We start from the raw sequence: 17500 nt of genomic DNA, 5'->3' as shown, positions 1-17500 counted from the left end.
GAGTCTGCAACTTTTACAGTGTGGGTTCTGTGAGTGAGCCAGTTGGCAACCCATCTTGTGAAGTAGGGATTTATACCTAGTTTAGTGAGTTTAGCTATAATTCCAGAATGGGGGATGGTGTCGAAAGCCTTGGCGAGGTCAAGATAGGCTGTGTGAACCACCTTACCCTTATCTACGGCTTTGGTGACTGCCTCAAAGAAGTCGATCAGGTTCAGGAGGCATGATCTGCCTTTCACAAACCCAAACTGAGTGAGATCCAGAGTTTGGAGGTTACCAATGTCTTGGTTTATGAGTTCCATGATGATACGTTCCATGGCCTTGCAGACCAGTCTCGTCAGGCTAATAGTTTGACAGTTCCCGGGATCAGTGGTGGCTCCCCCTTTGTGGAGGGGAATAACCGGTGCTGTGCACCATTCAGTGGGCACAAAGCCCGATGCAAAGCTATTATTGAACATGGTGCTTAAGTGGGGAGCCAGTTCGTGTAAAACACAGCCTGGGATGTTGTCCGTTCCCATGGATGCTGTGTTTTTGGCTTTAGAGAGTGCGGCTTTTACCAGCATAGTTGTGATTATAGGGACTCTGCATTCTTCCTGTATAGATATGGGCCTTTAGCGGGTGAGAAGGGGTAAAGTTGGTACTGAACATATCTGTCGAGATGTTGGCAATATCAGTTGGTTCTGTAATTTTCGTGCCGTTGTGCTGTAACTCAGAGAAGATCTGGGTGTTGCCATTGAGATTCTTGACATAGCTATAGAATGCTTTGTGGTTGTCCTTAGAATTAGCGGTGATTTTGTTTTCGTAGCTAGCTTTGGAGGATCTTATAAGGGATCTCAGCTTCTTACTGAGGCTGACCAGGGAGCTCCTCCACTCATGGGATTTTACTCTCTTTTGCAACAGTTTCTTCCTTCTGTTATTCAGTTTGTTTATGGCAAGGGACCACCAGATTGGCTTCCTTTTTCTGGAGGATAGGACGATCCATGCACTCGTGTAAGTGCTTATAGAGTGCATTTGTGTAGGATTCAGCAGTTGTAACTGTATTGTCCATCTGCATGGGTGTCATGAAGTTCACCACTTCTGTCTTAAGAAGCATGAAGTTGGCTTTGGAGAAATGTTTTACTGTGGTTTAATTAATGGGTGGTGGTGGCAGGATGTGGATATCAAGGGTGATTAGCTTATGGTCAAGTCGGACCAACGAGGAGTTGACTTCAGGTGTGGAACACCTGTCACTCATGTTGGTAATGACTAAGTCACGGATATTGTTGCCCCTGGTGGGGGTGTGGATAAGTTGATCCGGGGCATTGGAGTTTATGAATTCCAGAAAGCGTTGAGCTAAGGAGTTGGTACACGAGTAGTTTTCCCAGTTAATGGTGGGGTAGTTGAAGTCGCCCATTATTAGGTTGTTTGGTTGAACCCTAATATTTTCCAGTACATCAAGAAAAGAGGAGTGGGAATCCTGGGGCATGGTAGGGGATCTGTAGCAAGCTACAATTTGGACTGCAGTTTTGCCCAGAGTTAGTTGCACTTGGATAACCTCGGATGCATTATGCTGAGCAACTAGCCTGGAGGTGTGGATATCCTTAATGAATATGGACACACCTCGCCTTTGGTGTTTCAGTCCAAGTTACATAGCCGAAAAGTGTAGCATGAGTTATAGCCTGGTAGTGCAAGGGTGAAATATAGCCTGGTAATGCAGTGGTGCTCTCTGGAACCAGGTCTCAGCCACTGCACAGATATTGATGTTCTCCATTTTAAGGAGTGCCTCGAGTGAGTGCATTTTAAAATTTAGACTTCTAGCATTGAGTAGCATTACCCTCAGTTTTTGCTTACCTGTTCCTGTTATGGTGGTGAATTTGTTACTTGAACCCTGCCTAATAAAGACACTATAGGGGCAGCAAGAGCCTTAGCCAGTATCTGGAATCCCAGGGGTGACAGGTGCAGGCCATCTGTGGCAAAGCATCGTGGTTTGTCAACCATGTCATCCCAAGCAGACAGACACTGGATCCCCTTAGAATGACACCAGAAGCTTAGCCAATTGTTGAAGTCAATCATTTTGTCATTGTACTGCAGTATCATTCTGGGTGATGGCAGAATGCTACTCAGGGCTATGGTCATACCTGCCTGGGCTACAAGGTCGAAGAGCTTTTCCAGGTCTCTCTTCAAGTAGTCTAGGGAGGTACGTCTCAGGTCATTCACATCAATATGGACAATGACAGAGTCATATTTGTACTTGTTGTGGAGTGACCTGAATATATGTATTCCAGTGTGGGTTCTGTCAGTAAGCTCATTGGCAACCCATCGAGTGACATAGGGATTTATGCCCAGCTTAGTAAGCTTATCTATGATTCCAGAAGTAGGGGATGGCGCCAAAAGCCTTGGCGAGGTCCAGATAGGCTGTGTGGACCGCCTTACCCTCATCCACAACTCTGGAGACTGATTCGAAGAAGTCAATCAGATTCAGGAGACATGATCGGCCCTGCACAACCCAAACTGGGTGGGGTCCAGTGTTTGAAAGTTGCCAATCTCTTTGTTTATAAGTTCCATGATAATACGTCCCATCGCCTTGCAGATCAGGCTCGTCAGACTGATGGGATGGTAGTTCCCAAGATCCAAGGTGAATTTCCCCTTGCGGAGTGGAATAACTGTAGTTGTATGCCACTCGGTGGGCACGAAGCCTGAGGTGAGCCTATGATTAAACATGACACTTAGGTGAGGTGCCAGTTCATTTTGTTGTTCATGTAGTACACAGCCCGGGATGTCATCTGGTCCCATGGATGCTGTATTCTTAGCTTTGGAGAGTGCGGTTTTTACCTGTGTGCCCGTGACTACCGGAATTTGGCAATCTTTCAGTATTGAGTTGGGCCTTTTAGGGGGTGAGGGGGGGGTGAAGTTGGCACTGAATCAATCTGCCATTGTCCTTGGTATCAGTATATTTAATGCCATTCTGTTGTAGCTTAGAGCAGATCTGAGCATTGCCATTTACATTCTTGATATAGTTATAGAATGCCTTGAAGTTGTCTTTGGAATCTTTGGCAATTTTATTTTCGTAACTAGCTTTGGAGGATTTTATGAGGGATCTCAGCTTCTTACTGAGGCTGGTAAGGGAGTTTTTTGCATCCTAGGATTTTCCTCTTTTCTGCAACAGTTTCTTCCTTCTGTTGTATAGTTTGTTTATGATTTGTTTATAACAGGGGACCACCAGATTGGCTTCCTTTTTTTTTTTTTTTTGAAGGAGAGTGTCTTGGTTCTATTTGGAATGGCACGATTTATGCACGAGTGGATGTGCTCATACAGTGCTTTAGTGTAGGACTTGGCAGTCAAACTTTTAGTTCCCGTCAACATGGGTGTCATGACATTTGTCACTTCTGACTTGAGTAGCATGAAGTTGGCCTTGGAGAAGTTTTTTACGGATATTTTCTTACTGGGGGGTGGGGGTGGGGGTGGGATGTGGATGTCAAAGGCGATTAGCTTATGGTCAAACCTACCCAATGAGAGGGTGACCACTGGTGTGGAGCAATGATTTCTCATGTTGGTAATGACCAGGTTCAGGATATTGGAGCCCCTTGTGGGACTATGGATTAGCTGGATCCAGGAAGTTGGAATTTATGAATTCCAAGAACCGTTGGGCAATGGTGTTGGTACACGAGTAGTTTTCCCAGTTAATGGCAGGGTAGTTGAAATCACCCAGTATTATGGCGTTTGGTTGTATCTTAATATTTTCCAATATGTTTAGAAAGGTGTAGTGAGAATCTTGGGGCATGGTGGGGGTATCTGTAGTCTTACCTAGTGTTAGTTGCACATAGAGAATTTTGGATGTATTGCGTTGGGTAACTAGCCTGGAGGTGTGAATATCCTTGGTGAATAAGGACACTCCACCTTTAGTGTTTCGGTCCTGGTTTGGTGGCCGGAAAGTGTTGCAAGAGTTGTAGCCTGGTATTGCAGGGGTACTCTCTGGAGCCTTGAACCAGGTCTCAGTTACTGCACAGATATCTTATGTTCTCCATTTTTAGGAGTGCCTCGAGAGAGTGCATTTTGAGGTTTAGACTTCTAGCATTGAGTAGTATTACCTTCAGATTTTGCATACTTGTACCTTTACGGTGGTGGTTTTGTCCTTTGAGCCTTGCTTAAAAAAGGCACTATAGAGGTGGCAAGAGCCTTAGCCAGTAACCTGAACCCCAGGGATGACATGTGCAGGACATCTATGGCAAAGCATCATGGTTTGTCGATCATATCGTCCCAGGCAGACAGATACTGGATCCCCTTTGAATGACACCAGAAGCTTAGCCAATTGTTGAAGTCAATCATTTTGTCCTTATACTGTGGTATCATTCTGGGCAAAGGCAGGATGCTACTCAGGGCTAGGGTCATACCTGACTGGGCCACATGATCCGAGAGCTCTTCCATGTCTCTTTTCATGTAGTCCAGGGAGATATGTCTCAAGACATTCACTCCAACATGGACAATGACAGAGTTGTATTTGTACTCATTGTGGAGTGACTTGAGTGCATGCGTTATGTGGCAGATCCTGGCACCCGACAGGCAGCTGACTGTAATTTTCTCCTTGTTCAGCCTGGTGAGTGAGAGATAAGTGTGCTTGACTATAGAGTCATCTATGACTAAAGTGTTGGATACATTGTCTTGCCTTAGGGGCTGTTGTTGGGTGGCACACTGGTGATGTGAGCTATGTGACACTTTGGTTATGATTGATGATTGTTTGGGTTTCAGCTTCAGAGGTCCTTGTTGCTTGAGCAGGTTAATGTTAAGGGCTTCCGTATATGTGGGTTTAGTTTTGCTATGTGTGGGTGTTGGTGGTGAGGGTTTTGAAGGGCTATATGTTGCTTGAGGTATAGTGTGGGTGTTAACCTTCTCCTCTTGCTTGTGTAGCACAATCTTGGCTGGAGATAGCTTTGCTTCCAGTTTGGCTATATAAGTGCATCTCTCGCAGGTTGTAGTGCTGGGCAATAAGAGGAGAGGGTTGTCTGTGCACATGACGCAATTACTGCATTGCCCCAGTATGGCCAGATTCCCCAGGTGGACAGAAGAAATCACAAGAAGCTGACCCTTGGACATGTCTGGTTAGGTAAAGCTCTGAAATGTTTTATTTTACCCCTTAAATAGAAGGTTTAGCTCCTAGCTTCACCCCCTCAGTTCACAGATGATTAACCTTAACTGACCTGTTCTATGCGTCTTTAATTGACTTGTTCTAATCTCTGCCTAACTCACAAGAGTCATTTATTTCTGGCTCCCAGGCTAACAGAACTCAGAGGTTAATGGACCTATTGATCTTGCAGATAGTCAGGAAGTCTGGGCAATAAAAGAAATTATACATGCAAATTCTAGCCATTAACTCTGGCCTCAAAACAAAAGGCAGGAAACCTCCCCCTCTAGACATCTCGGCTCTGAATTTTGACATTAAAGAATCAACTTATCAGCTTTGTTAGAGCAGAGTGCACTGTTGTTACATTTTTGCAGTTCGATATCCAATGCAGTCTTTTCACATTTAAGAGAACAAGCCTGTGGCTTACATTAATATTTACAAATGACAGAATTATCTGCAAAATTCTATCTGGCAGCCTTTACCCATCTTCACAGCTTTACCAGGTGTTATCAAGTCAGTATCGTGCAGTGTTTTGTCCATGACCTTCAGCTCTGGTCTTTTTAACAATATTTTGTGACTAGGTATTCCACTCACCAATGCTTACTTTATTAAGACTTAGGAACAGAACTCAAGTAAAGGTCCCAAGTTCCATCCCTTTTGGACACTAGCTGAATTCTTAAGTAAAACCCTACTCCTTTTTCAAAATTTGAGGCAGATTCTATGACTCTCTGAGTTAATATATGGGAAATGATTGGAAAAAGGTGATGCTTTTGTTTTTCTGGGTGTGAGGGAACTCTTTAGTTTGGAGGAAAAGAGTTTTACTGCCACTTGTATCTGTTCTGGATAACGTCCAGCACCAAAGATTTAATTATGACTTGATTCCAGATGGGAATATAGAAAAACTGCCAGTAAGGTTTAAAGCAGGGATTTCAAACTCAAATGGGCGCAACAGCTGTATGAAGAATAACGCACTCAGCTGATTGTCACGGTCTTCAAAGCAAATAGATAGGTAATCACTGAAGTTAGGAATGTAGTGTAGCACCTTCCATCACCCGTAGTTATCCTGGTTTACGAGCTGTTTGAAACCTAGCAGCCATGAGTTTAAGAGTCCTGGTTTAGAGGATGGCCAGGGCAGAAGGGCTGGAAGAGGAAGATGGGCATTTTTCTTGCACTATCCTTGGGGCTGCACACTTTTTTTTTTTTTTTAGTTTTCCTGCCGTTGTTTCTTGCACCGTTTCCCAGATTTTTGTTGGAATTGTTTGGAAAGTTTTTCTGTACTACAGTCCAAAGGTGGAAGGGTATTTTTTCTTATACTTGGGCATGAAAGACAGAAAAAATTGTCTGACTCACTGTATTCATTTTTTCCATCTCATCAAATCTTTTCAAAACTTCATCTGAAAAGTACTAAGCAGTACTTCCTTGGCAAGTGGAGCATTATGAGTGCCTTGACACCATCTAGCAGATTTTAAGATCTAAGCCATGCATATCTCTGCATAACTGAAAAACTGCATCAGCAGCAAAATATGAACACTTTAAAGAATGCTTAGTGAACTGTACTAGAGCAGAGAACATGCCGAGCAGAGAGGACTAATTTATTTTATTTATTTTAATTTACATTTGTTGACCGGGTTAGTCCATCTGAGCAGAGGAGACCCAGCGAGAAAAGCTCCAGAAATTTACACAGAAATTAAAACATTAGCATTTGTGAGTTCCATTTTTTTTAAGTTAAAGTCTGAAGAGAGTAAATATGCAAGTGCCTTGCAGATGCCAACAAAGAATATTTCAGGTATTTTGTCATGCAAGGCTGACTGTCCTGAAAGCAAAGATAAAGTATAAACTTTCTTCCCACACCTGTCGAAAACCCTTCCATCCTTGTTAGCAGGCACAGGATTACGAGTGGTAAGATGTTTGGATCTGGAATCCTTGGTTAAGGAAATCAAAGATGGATCAGCCATTGTGTTGCAGAAAAGAAACCTGTAGGACTGTAGCACTTTGTAAACCGGTCTGGTTTTTGGAATACAGGGGCTAATTATCAGGTGTGGAGCACGCAGCATTAAAGATGACCAACGGCTTAATTTTTTTCCCTGTAAAATATTGTAATTGTCTTCTCTGAATCTTAGAAATATTTTTCTTCCTCCTGGAAGAGGACCTTGATTTTACCTATAGTGTCTAAAATGAGAACTTTTCCTGGAGAATCTGAAGAAATATCTTCTTCAGACTAACTCTAAAGAGTTTAGAGAAGACACTTGTGGGACATAGTCTAGACCAATCTCTCTAATGTTAGATTGGGGGTCATTATCAGGAGAGTGAGACCTCTATTTTTAGATGGGAAGAAACAGAGAAGACAAACTGCAAAATAATGAAAGGTCTTACAATAGTTTTAGCAAATGAATACCATTCCTCTTTTACCCCTTTGAAGGTGGAGTTGTAGGAGGAAAGACATGTTTCAGTTTTTGATATTCTTTTTTGGAGTGTCTGAAGGCAAACATTTATTCTTGCTGGACATCTGGACTTCAGTACTGGAGCACTGTACTTCTTCCCTCACCAGCTCATGAGGTATACTGTTTGGACCCTGAGATACCACCATGCATAGCTCTCCCTTATTGGTGTTAGGCAGATCTGTAGCCCTTGAGGACACACAACACTTCCAACACTTAAGACTTGTTCTTGAGAGTATGACAAGAGACATCAGGAAAGAGAAATGGATGGTCTGAGGACTCAGAGTCAAGGAGAGAGGGAGAAGATGCTGCTTCAGACACCTTTATGTTGTTCTTTCCTTTGAAGCCAAAAGTGTGTGGGGGGGTGTTTTGGCACTGGAGCCCATAGCCGTTTTCAGTGCAGCCTTAAGCCATTTATTCAAGATGGGATCCCAGCCTACTTCTCATAGTTTTTGGTGTATACAACAAACAAATACTCTTTGTAAAGACTGCCTTCTACACAGACGTCCTTTTCTCCTAGATATAAGCAGCAACAAATAACTTTCTTACAAAAATGGGCAGAAAGTCCTCAAAGTCTGAATAAGCATACTGCTGAATCACTGAAGAAATGGTGAAGACAGATTCGCACTAAAATCTTCAATAGCAGGAACGTTCTAAATGTTTGCACCTGTACATAAGCCCATGAGCTCCCTTGAATGTTTGGTGTATGTGGAAGGTGGCCAAAAGGTTTTATTTAGACACTGAGCAGATGTAGAACCTTGTCAGTCTATGCCACATGTCACTACATGCTATTAGAACAGTGATCCAATGATAAACACCCATTATATATATATATATATATATATATATATATATATATATATATATATATATATATATATATAGGATGACCTTCTTTCCCAAGGTTTGTTAAAGATGAACAGTTTTTATTTTGCATTAATCCTGACAATGCCACTTCAGAACTGTGCAGATCATTTAATTTACTGCAGTATGGTCTTGTATAAGTTATCATTTGGCACATACATTGGGTTGCCACCTTTCGTTGTGGCCAAAACCGGAGCAAAGCCACATCCCTTGCACCTCGCCTAACTCCACCCATTTAATTCATTCACTTCCTCCCCACTGATGTACAAGTGTACATCATGAAGTGAGTAGAAGTAACATTCCTTTTTCTTGATTTCTGACAAAACTGAATCATGTTAACTATGCTTTTTTTTTTTTTTTTAAATCAAAGCACATTATAACTGGAGATTTAAAAAATGCAAATAGTCTGTTAGCTATTTAAAAGAAAGCATCGGAGATTGTACAGCGTTTTCTGGACTAACAGATGATCGGTTTGATTTCCATATAGTCCAAAAAAAAATGGCATGTGGCAATCCTACACAAACTAAGAACTGTCTGCATATGTTGACTATTATGCATGCTGTCATGAGAAGAGAAGAAGAAATGTAGTACTGCATACCAACAATTCAGTGAACAGTTATGTTTTAAAGAAATAAGTTTAAATGGATTTTATGATTAGTATCTATTCACTAACTACTCATAAAAATCTCCCTTTTCCATTCAGGTTCCAAAGGAAATTTTTTTTTTCTTCTTATCGGGTACAGTCAGATTACAGGATTGGGTCTTAACACTGCTGAAAAGATTTACTAATATTAACTGCAATGGCAGTAGTTGTGTAAAACAGAAAAAGCTGTCACACATTTTGTACTAGTGATTCAGTGTCAGCACTAAAAACAGAACTGGGTATTAAACTGTGAGCAAACACTATGCAAGCAGCTGGAACATGACTAGGTAAAGTAAATCATGACAACCTGCACGAAACGTAACGAATGAGATTTTCTACAAAATTTATGCACAGCTGAAGAAATGGAAGATGTCATATTGACTGATCACACTTTTATGGAAAGGTGACAAGATGAATTACAGACACCTGACAAAGAATGAAAATTGTTTATGCATCTTTATTAAAGGAAGTAAAAACTACTGCTTCTCAACAATCCTCTCCTTTACTTGAAATTGGAAATGATTTTTGTTTTTTAAAAGGGTATCTGGAAAATGTCAATTATAAACTAATCAGTCCTTTACCTTTTTTTACTATCAGAATAGGTCCTTCTCAGTACTGGGTACTAATACTGTTTACAACTGCCCTGTTTTGATAAAATGAGTTTTTGCACCTCTTAAAAGATAATCGCTGAAAACTGTGAAACATTACAGCTACACATTTACTTGCTTTAAATGTCATAAGAAAATAGATGAATAAGTCTTGTGAAACAAAAAAAAAAATCCGCTGTAAAGCCCATCAAATACTCAGTGGCATTATGCAGCTGGTAGTTAAAGCTGTAGCAGCAAACTATGCTTGTCATGCCCATGTGCACTCACCTTCGAAAAGCCATAGTTTTTTCAAATCTGTCAGAAATGCATTTTGTGGCAATCCAGTATGCCACAACCCATACACAATGAGATTCATCATATTACGCCAACACTCATCTTTTAGATTACCACAAGCTAATCTTTGGATGTAGTTGTTGCTCTTTTGGCTTTTCCCAGTTAGGGGTCACCACAGCGGAACTCCGGTCCGCTAATGATTGGCAGCAGATTTGTTTATGGGTGCTGAGGTGCCAGCTCGATGCCCAACCTTCAATGACGGCAGGCCCATTCTACGCATGTCTTTCGAATGCCACCCGACTGAGGGGAGGACATGCAGACTCCACACAGAAAGCGCTCCAGCCGAGAATCGAATGGGAGAACCTCTTGCTGTGAGGCAACACCACCACAGCTGCACCACCGTGGCTTAATATTGACATAATGTGACTGAGCATCTTTTGATCAACGTGCTTCAAAACATGTACTGCAACCATTGTTTTGCAATAGATTTAGATTTTTTTTCTACTTTTCTGTTTGTCAGTTTGCCCACACTCTGTAATCTTCAGTGAGCTACCAGCATTTTACACCCAGTTAATTTTTTCTGGATAAGGATTTTAAAATATTTTTTCAACTCTGTTTAAATAATGACAGTATGAATCAAACACCATATACGCTGCTCCCTATGGCAATAAAACGTGTAGCAACTTCCAATGATGAAACGAACAATATAACTCGTATCAAGCAGTCCAGAATCTTTTAATAAAGCTTTTAATTATACGTAACAAAGTGAGCGCTATTCTGTTTAAATAATTTCTTCAACACCTCTTCAAAATACTGCACAAAGACAGCTTGTAAATCTGGTCAAATTGACCCACCATACCAGATAATTATTTAAATTCAGTTAGTGTGATTTGCAACTTGAATCATGTCAAACTAGGAGACCACATAGCCTACTGTCCAGGCAGAAAATTTAACCAGCAGTTTAATGTGGTCAGGAATGAAAGCATTCACACACTTCTGTAAAACACTTCATCAGTATCCTTTCTGTTCACAGACAATACATTTGTGCATCAGCCCTTGAAAAGGATGGTATAAGAACACTTTTCATTAGGCCTGATACCATCATTTGTCGGCCACTATACATGTCATATTGCCTGGAACACCTATAGGGCTTTCATCAAATATATGTGCGTCATTGTAGTATAGTCCTACTGCTTAATACTTTAAATACCTAGGAGAGCAGATTCAGGAAATCAGTCACTAATGGATTACTCCCGTCTCATTACTGATATTGCATTTCTTCTGTTTAACTTGTTGTAACTGTAGATTTGTAAGAGGTAATGGAGCTTCCTGTTCACATAATGTATTCTGCCACTCTATGTACACAGGAGCAGAAAACAAACAGAGCTACATATGGATGTGCAGAAGCTTTAGCTTTTATAACCAGCATCCTAATGCCCACAAGACAACCAAAAAATATTTAAACAAAATAATACAGAACACAAACAAAACAACACAGTGGTGAAAATGTTAGAAACAAAACAAAGTAAAAAAAAATTTGTGCACCTTAAATGCGGTAAATTTTCTACAGTGATCACTTAATGGAAAAAGCATTTAAAAAATCAGACAAAATAATATTGTACATAAAAGTAAACGTAAAAATAAAAATAGTGGAGCAAACTTCAGAAGCAAAACACCCATGCTATAATTTGTTAACCAGGTTTCCCACTGCACATGTATTCCCTTTTAAGGGAAACCAGGCAGCACTTAAATAATGTAGTAACTAAAAGCTGTTCTGTGAGCAATATCTGCTTCTGCCAAAACAAAACCAGAGTTCTTTTTTAACGTCCACTGATTTTACAGAATATTTCACAGCTAATATGCCTAAAGATTGCATGACATGATGTTAAAAATCTTGCAAATCTGCTAATACTATGTGAAACTCTGGGAGTTAATTTCTTGGAAGTGAGAATTATTTGGGCTTTCCTAGGGTTCTAGGGGTGATTTACAGAACAGTGAGAAATGTTTGGGGTCTTCTCCTGTGGTACATTGTTTTATTCAAACTCAGTCTCATACTGTCGTAAAGTTTGTTTTATTCAAACTCAGTCTCATACTGTCGTAAAGTTTGTTTTATTTCCTAACTGCTACTACTTTCTATATTTCAGTTTGTATGTATCTTTACTGTACTTCTTTTTATATTGTATTTTTGCATATGTCTTGGAGCTTTTCTCCCCGGGCCTCTACTGAAAATGGACATATATCTATAGTTAGACTAGCCCGGTCAACAAATGTAAAATAAAAACTATGTGCCACCAAAATACACACACACACACACACACACACACACACACACACACACACACACACACACACACTAAATGGTGCTAAAAGATAAAACGCTGTCAGTGTACTGCTAGCCAAATGTTAGATTTTTGGGTACCAATTATACCTCTCAACCTGGAAACATCAAAACTCTGGACAAGACCCATGAAAAATTGGTACAAATCTGTACGCTGATTAACGTAAAATTAGCATACACAATTTCACAACCCCGCCCACTCCAATGGAATTGTGGGACATCAACTTTCAAATGCAAACTGAATAACAGACAACCAAAATATGGTACCAGAATCTCCCCACAGCCATTCCAATGTCCCATTACCTGGCTATTTCACCCCATTTACCATAAACACTAATGTGTGCATACTGCTTTACTTCTACAATGATTATTTGGATTTTATTTTTACATTTTATAGCACAATGCATAAACACTAATAGATATCTGCTAAACAAAAAAATACTGTCTCACAATGAAAATAAACTTGGCATTAAAACTTCTCTGCCGTTGAAACTCACATTCAATGAAACAGCATGGAAACCCACACCACACCCAAAAAAATGCATCTGGCCAGAGGTGGATAAAGATTAACTTTGGGCTGTTTTCAAATCATAGGGCCCTTGCACACAAAACAAGAAAAGTACAGTTTTGTACCTACCATAAATGTAGATGTCTGATAGGTATGCATCTGCAGTCCTTGCATATGGGTTGTCCTGGCTCAGGCAGCCCTTCGGTCGGCCGGATACCAAAGTCTGGGTCCGGCGTCGGCTGATGTCGCCCTTTTCCCCGACGTCAGAGCGCCTGGGGTATAAAAGCGTCAGCCAACACCATCTTCCTCAGTTTTTCTTGCCCCAGATGCCAGGTGCCCTCCAATGAAGGCTAAATTTGGAGAGATGCAAAAAATTCCAAACATACACAGTAATATAAAACAAATACATCATAATAAATAACCCCAGCTAGCTAGAAAGAGGGATAAATACCTAAAGAATACCACAGAGGGGTAGGAGGGAGGGAAATCCTGACTGCAGATGCATACCTATCGGACATCTACATTTATGGTAGGTACAAAACTGTACTATGTCCTTCAAGGATGCATCTGCAGTCCTTACATATGGGTAGAATACCATAGCCAAACTGGGGGTGGTAGGACCCAAGAAAAGGATGGTGTAGCTAAAATGCCCTGCAGGACTGCAGTAGCAAAGCCTGCTCTAGATCTGGAATATAAAGGTAAGTTGTAATGCCTGGAAAATGTATGCAAGGAGCTCCATGTAGCAGCTTCTAAGATGTCCTTTGTAGCCACCCCTCTTAAGAAGGCTGTGGAGGTGGCTGTGGCTCTGGTGGAATCAGGTCTAATGTTGGCTGGCACAGTTTTGCCATGAAAAGAGTAACAGAATCGAATGCAATTCCCTATCCATTTTGAAATTGCCCGTTTGGAAATTGCTTTTCCTTGTACACCAGCAGCATATGCTACAAAGAGCTGTTCAGTTTTCCTGTAAGTCTTAGCTCTGTCCAAGTAGTAGCGCAACTGTCTGTGAATGTCCAGAGTATGCAGAAGTTTCTCTCCCTTATTTTGTGGATTTGGAAAGAAGGTAGGCAGGTGAATAGCTTGGTTCAGTGAGACCCTGGATACCACCTTTGGCATGAATGAAGGATTGGTTCTCAATGAGACTCTGTCCTGATGAAAAATAAGAAATGGTTGTACTGCCATGAGGCCTGTAACTCAGATACTCTTCTTGCTGAGGTTATGGCCAGAAGGAAGGCAGTCTTCCAAGACAGGAACTGTAATTCTGCAGATGCTACTGGTTCAAAGGGAGGTAGAGTTAATTTTTCCAACATGAAGTTAAGGTCCCATGTAGGCACTGGTGGTTTCCTTGGAGGGTTGATGTTTTTTATCCCTCTTAGAAACTGCTTTAGCAGCGGATGAGAAAATACAGGTGGATCAGTGTTGTACTCTGCTGAAATTGCTGAAGCATGAATTTTTATGGAAGAGTAAGAAAGGCCATTATGGAGCATTTCTGCCAAGTATTCCAGGAGATGTGGAATGTTCATTACTGTCAGATCTTGGCCCTTTGTGGAGTTCCAAGTGCGAAATCTTTTCCATTTTGCTGAATATGCCTTTCTTGTGGAAGTCCGCCGAGCTTCCTTGATGATATCCTTTACCCTTTTGGATAGTTTATCCAGGTGAGGAGTCAAGGTATTTTCCAGGCTGTCAGCTGCAAGGTTTTTAGGCTGGAGTGCAGAGTTTTGTAATTGTGCTGTGTCAGAAGAAGTGGCCATTGTGGTAGAGGCCACGGTTTCGTGCGTGACAAGCTCCTTAACAGTGGGTACCAGTGTTGTCTTGGCCAGTCCGGAGCAATCAGAATCACTTTTGGTTGTTCTGTCCTGATCTTCAGTAAGACCTTGGTCATTAACGGAAGAGGTGGAAATGCATATACTGTTAAGAGTTTTCCAGCTGAAAGAGAGAGCGTCCACTTTCCATGCTTGTGGGTGGTATATCCTTGTGCAGAATTTCTTCAATTGATGGTTGTGGTGGGAGGCAAAAAGGTCTATTTCCGGCCTTCCCCATGATTGTGTTATTTGAAGAAAGATGTCTGGGTGCAACATCCATTCGTGTGGATCCATGATGTTTCTGCTTAGGCTGTCCGCCAGTACATTGTCTTTTCCTGGTACAAACTGGGATTGCAGCTCTATATTGAGTTTTAGGGAAAGTTCCCAAAGATTCATTGCCAGTCTGCAAAGAGGGTAAGAATGGGTACCTCCTTGCTTGTTTATGTACCACATAACTGTGGTATTGTCTGTCTTTATTAGCAGGTGGCCTTGATGTAGGAAGTGCTTGAAGGCCTCGATTGAATGCATCACTGCCAGCATTTCCTTTTAGTTTATGTGCAGGCGAAATTCTGTTTGTGTCCATTGTCCTTGAATGCATCTGCCCTCCATGTGCGCTCCCCATCCATGGTCTGAGGCGTCCGTTGTAATGGTTTGGCTGATATTTGGTTTGCTGAAAGGCGGACCCATGTTTGACTGGCTTGCTTGAGCCCACCACAGAAATTCCTTTTGAAGGCATGGAATGAGGGGGATCAAAGCTTCTAGGCTGTGGCTGTGTTGAGACCATAGACTCCTTAGGTACCATTGTAGTTTCCTCATATGCAGCCTGGCTTGTGCAATCAGAAGAATGCAAGATGCCATGAAACCCAGGGCCTGCAGGATTTTCCTTGCAGTCAGTTGGGTTTGTTTTGTCAGGTTTCTGAAATAATCCGGTGGTAGTTCTTGTTTTTCTTCTGTGAGAAAAGCCATTTGGGTGGTTGTATCTAGTTTTGCACCCAGAAAAATTATTCTTTGGGATGGGACAAGTCTTGATTTCTGAATGTTGACTGTGTATCCCAAAGCCTGAAGTAGGTGAATGGCATAATTCAAGTGTTTTACCAATGTTTGTTGGCTGTCCGCTTGTATAAGGCAGTCGTCCAGGTAAGGGTACATTTGAATCCCCTGAAGTCTGCAATGTGCAATTACTGATGCCAGGTATTTCGTGAATACTCTGGGCGCAGTAGATAAGCCAAAGGGCAATGCTGAGAATTGATAATGCTCTGAACCTGCAAGAAATCTGAGGTGTCTTCTGCAACTTTGTCTGATAGGGACATAAAAGTATGCCTCCTTGAGGTCTAGAGTTACCAGCCAGGACCCCTTGCCCAGCATGGGAAGGAGTTGCTGTAAGGTCAGCATTTTGAATTTTGGCACAATGAGGTAAGTATTTAGTGCGGACAAGTCCAGAATAGGCCTCCATTGTTTTTCTTTTCTTGGGACAAGAAACAGTCTGGAATAAAATCCTTGGCCTTGTTCTATGAGAGGAACCTTTTCTATTGCTTTCATTTGCAGTAGTTTGGAAATTTGCTTGAAAGCCTCTGTCCTTTGATTCGGTGGCAGATTTGGCATGCCTTGTCTTTTTGGTAATGTATGAAAATGGAATCTGTATCCTTTGTCTATTATTTTCAGTATCCATTTATCCCTTGTAATAATGTGCCAATTTCCTGAGAATAAAGATAGCTTTCCGCCCAAAGGTGCTTCCAATTGAGCCCTGGTTGGCGGGGTCAAAGTCAAGTCATTGAGTTTGTCCTTGTGCAGCAGGTGTAGGTCCTGCACTACCTCTTTGGTTAGGAGGCTGCCATTGGCGTCCTCTGTAGGAGCCTCTAGCTTGCCCTCCACCTCTGGCACGCCTATTTTTGCCTCTTTGAAATCTGTCTGTGTCCGGAAAGGACAATTTTTAGAAGGCCAATTTCTGCTGAATCTTGGTGGTTGGACCTGGAGAAAATCTTTGACTGTCTGTACTGACTTAGCCTTTTCCTCAAATTTCTTTAAGACCTCCTGAGCCGTGGAACCAAATAACTTTTGTTTTTCCAGGGGTGCATCCGGAAGCTTTGCTTTAACATGATCTGGCAGTGTTTGTTCCTTCAGCCAAGCATGTCTACGTATGACTGCACCTGTCATTGCTGACCTACATGAAGCTTCCAATGCATCATAACCACACTGTAAAAAATGGTTGCTAACCTGCTGGGAGTTATGCACCAGATCCTGAAGCGCCTTGTGATCTAGGGGTTCAGGTGAGGTTAGTTTTTTATGCAATTCATCTAACAGATATTCTTGATACTGTATCATATGGAATTGACAATTCAATGCTCTCATAGAAAGAGTGGAAGAAGTGTACACTTTTTTACCCCATCTCTCTAAGGCCCTGGATTCCCTTTCAGAAGGAAGTGGGTTCTTAGTAGTGGAGGTTGCAACCCCTTTAGGCCCCTGGGAAATAGTTTCTGGGTCAGCTGAGTGGCCCTTGTAAAGGAATAGATGTGTGTCCGGGACCCTGTAGTACCTGTCAGGTTTGACAGGAGCTGGAGGAAGGGAGTCTGGGGAAATACTAGACTCGGAGTACACATCCTCTATAACATTTAAAACAGGAGGAATAGCCAAAGGTCTATGCTGAGGCAAATGCAAAAAAGTCCTTAACCTCTTCCTGGAATCAGAGAATTCCTGGCCTTGCCATTTAAAATGCTCTCTCATGGAGTGAAGGGTCTCCCCAAAGGACAACTCTTCAGGGGGGGAGGCCGAGGGAATAGATTCCTCTGCATCAGAATCCTCGTAGGCCGGAAAGGCCTCATCCTGGTAATCTGAAAGGGCAGAGTCATCTGAGGCCTCATCAGAGGACTGGGGATCTGTCTGCTCAACCCTGGGCCTTTTGCCTGGAGGAGGTTGAGAGCCCCTGTCTGGGTGTGG

This window comes from Protopterus annectens, chromosome 15.part0, assembly GCF_019279795.1.
Source record: "Protopterus annectens isolate FY-2018-M chromosome 15.part0, PAN1.0, whole genome shotgun sequence".
Taxonomy (NCBI): Eukaryota; Metazoa; Chordata; order Ceratodontiformes; family Protopteridae; genus Protopterus; species Protopterus annectens.
Note: the sequence above shows the minus strand (reverse complement) of the source record.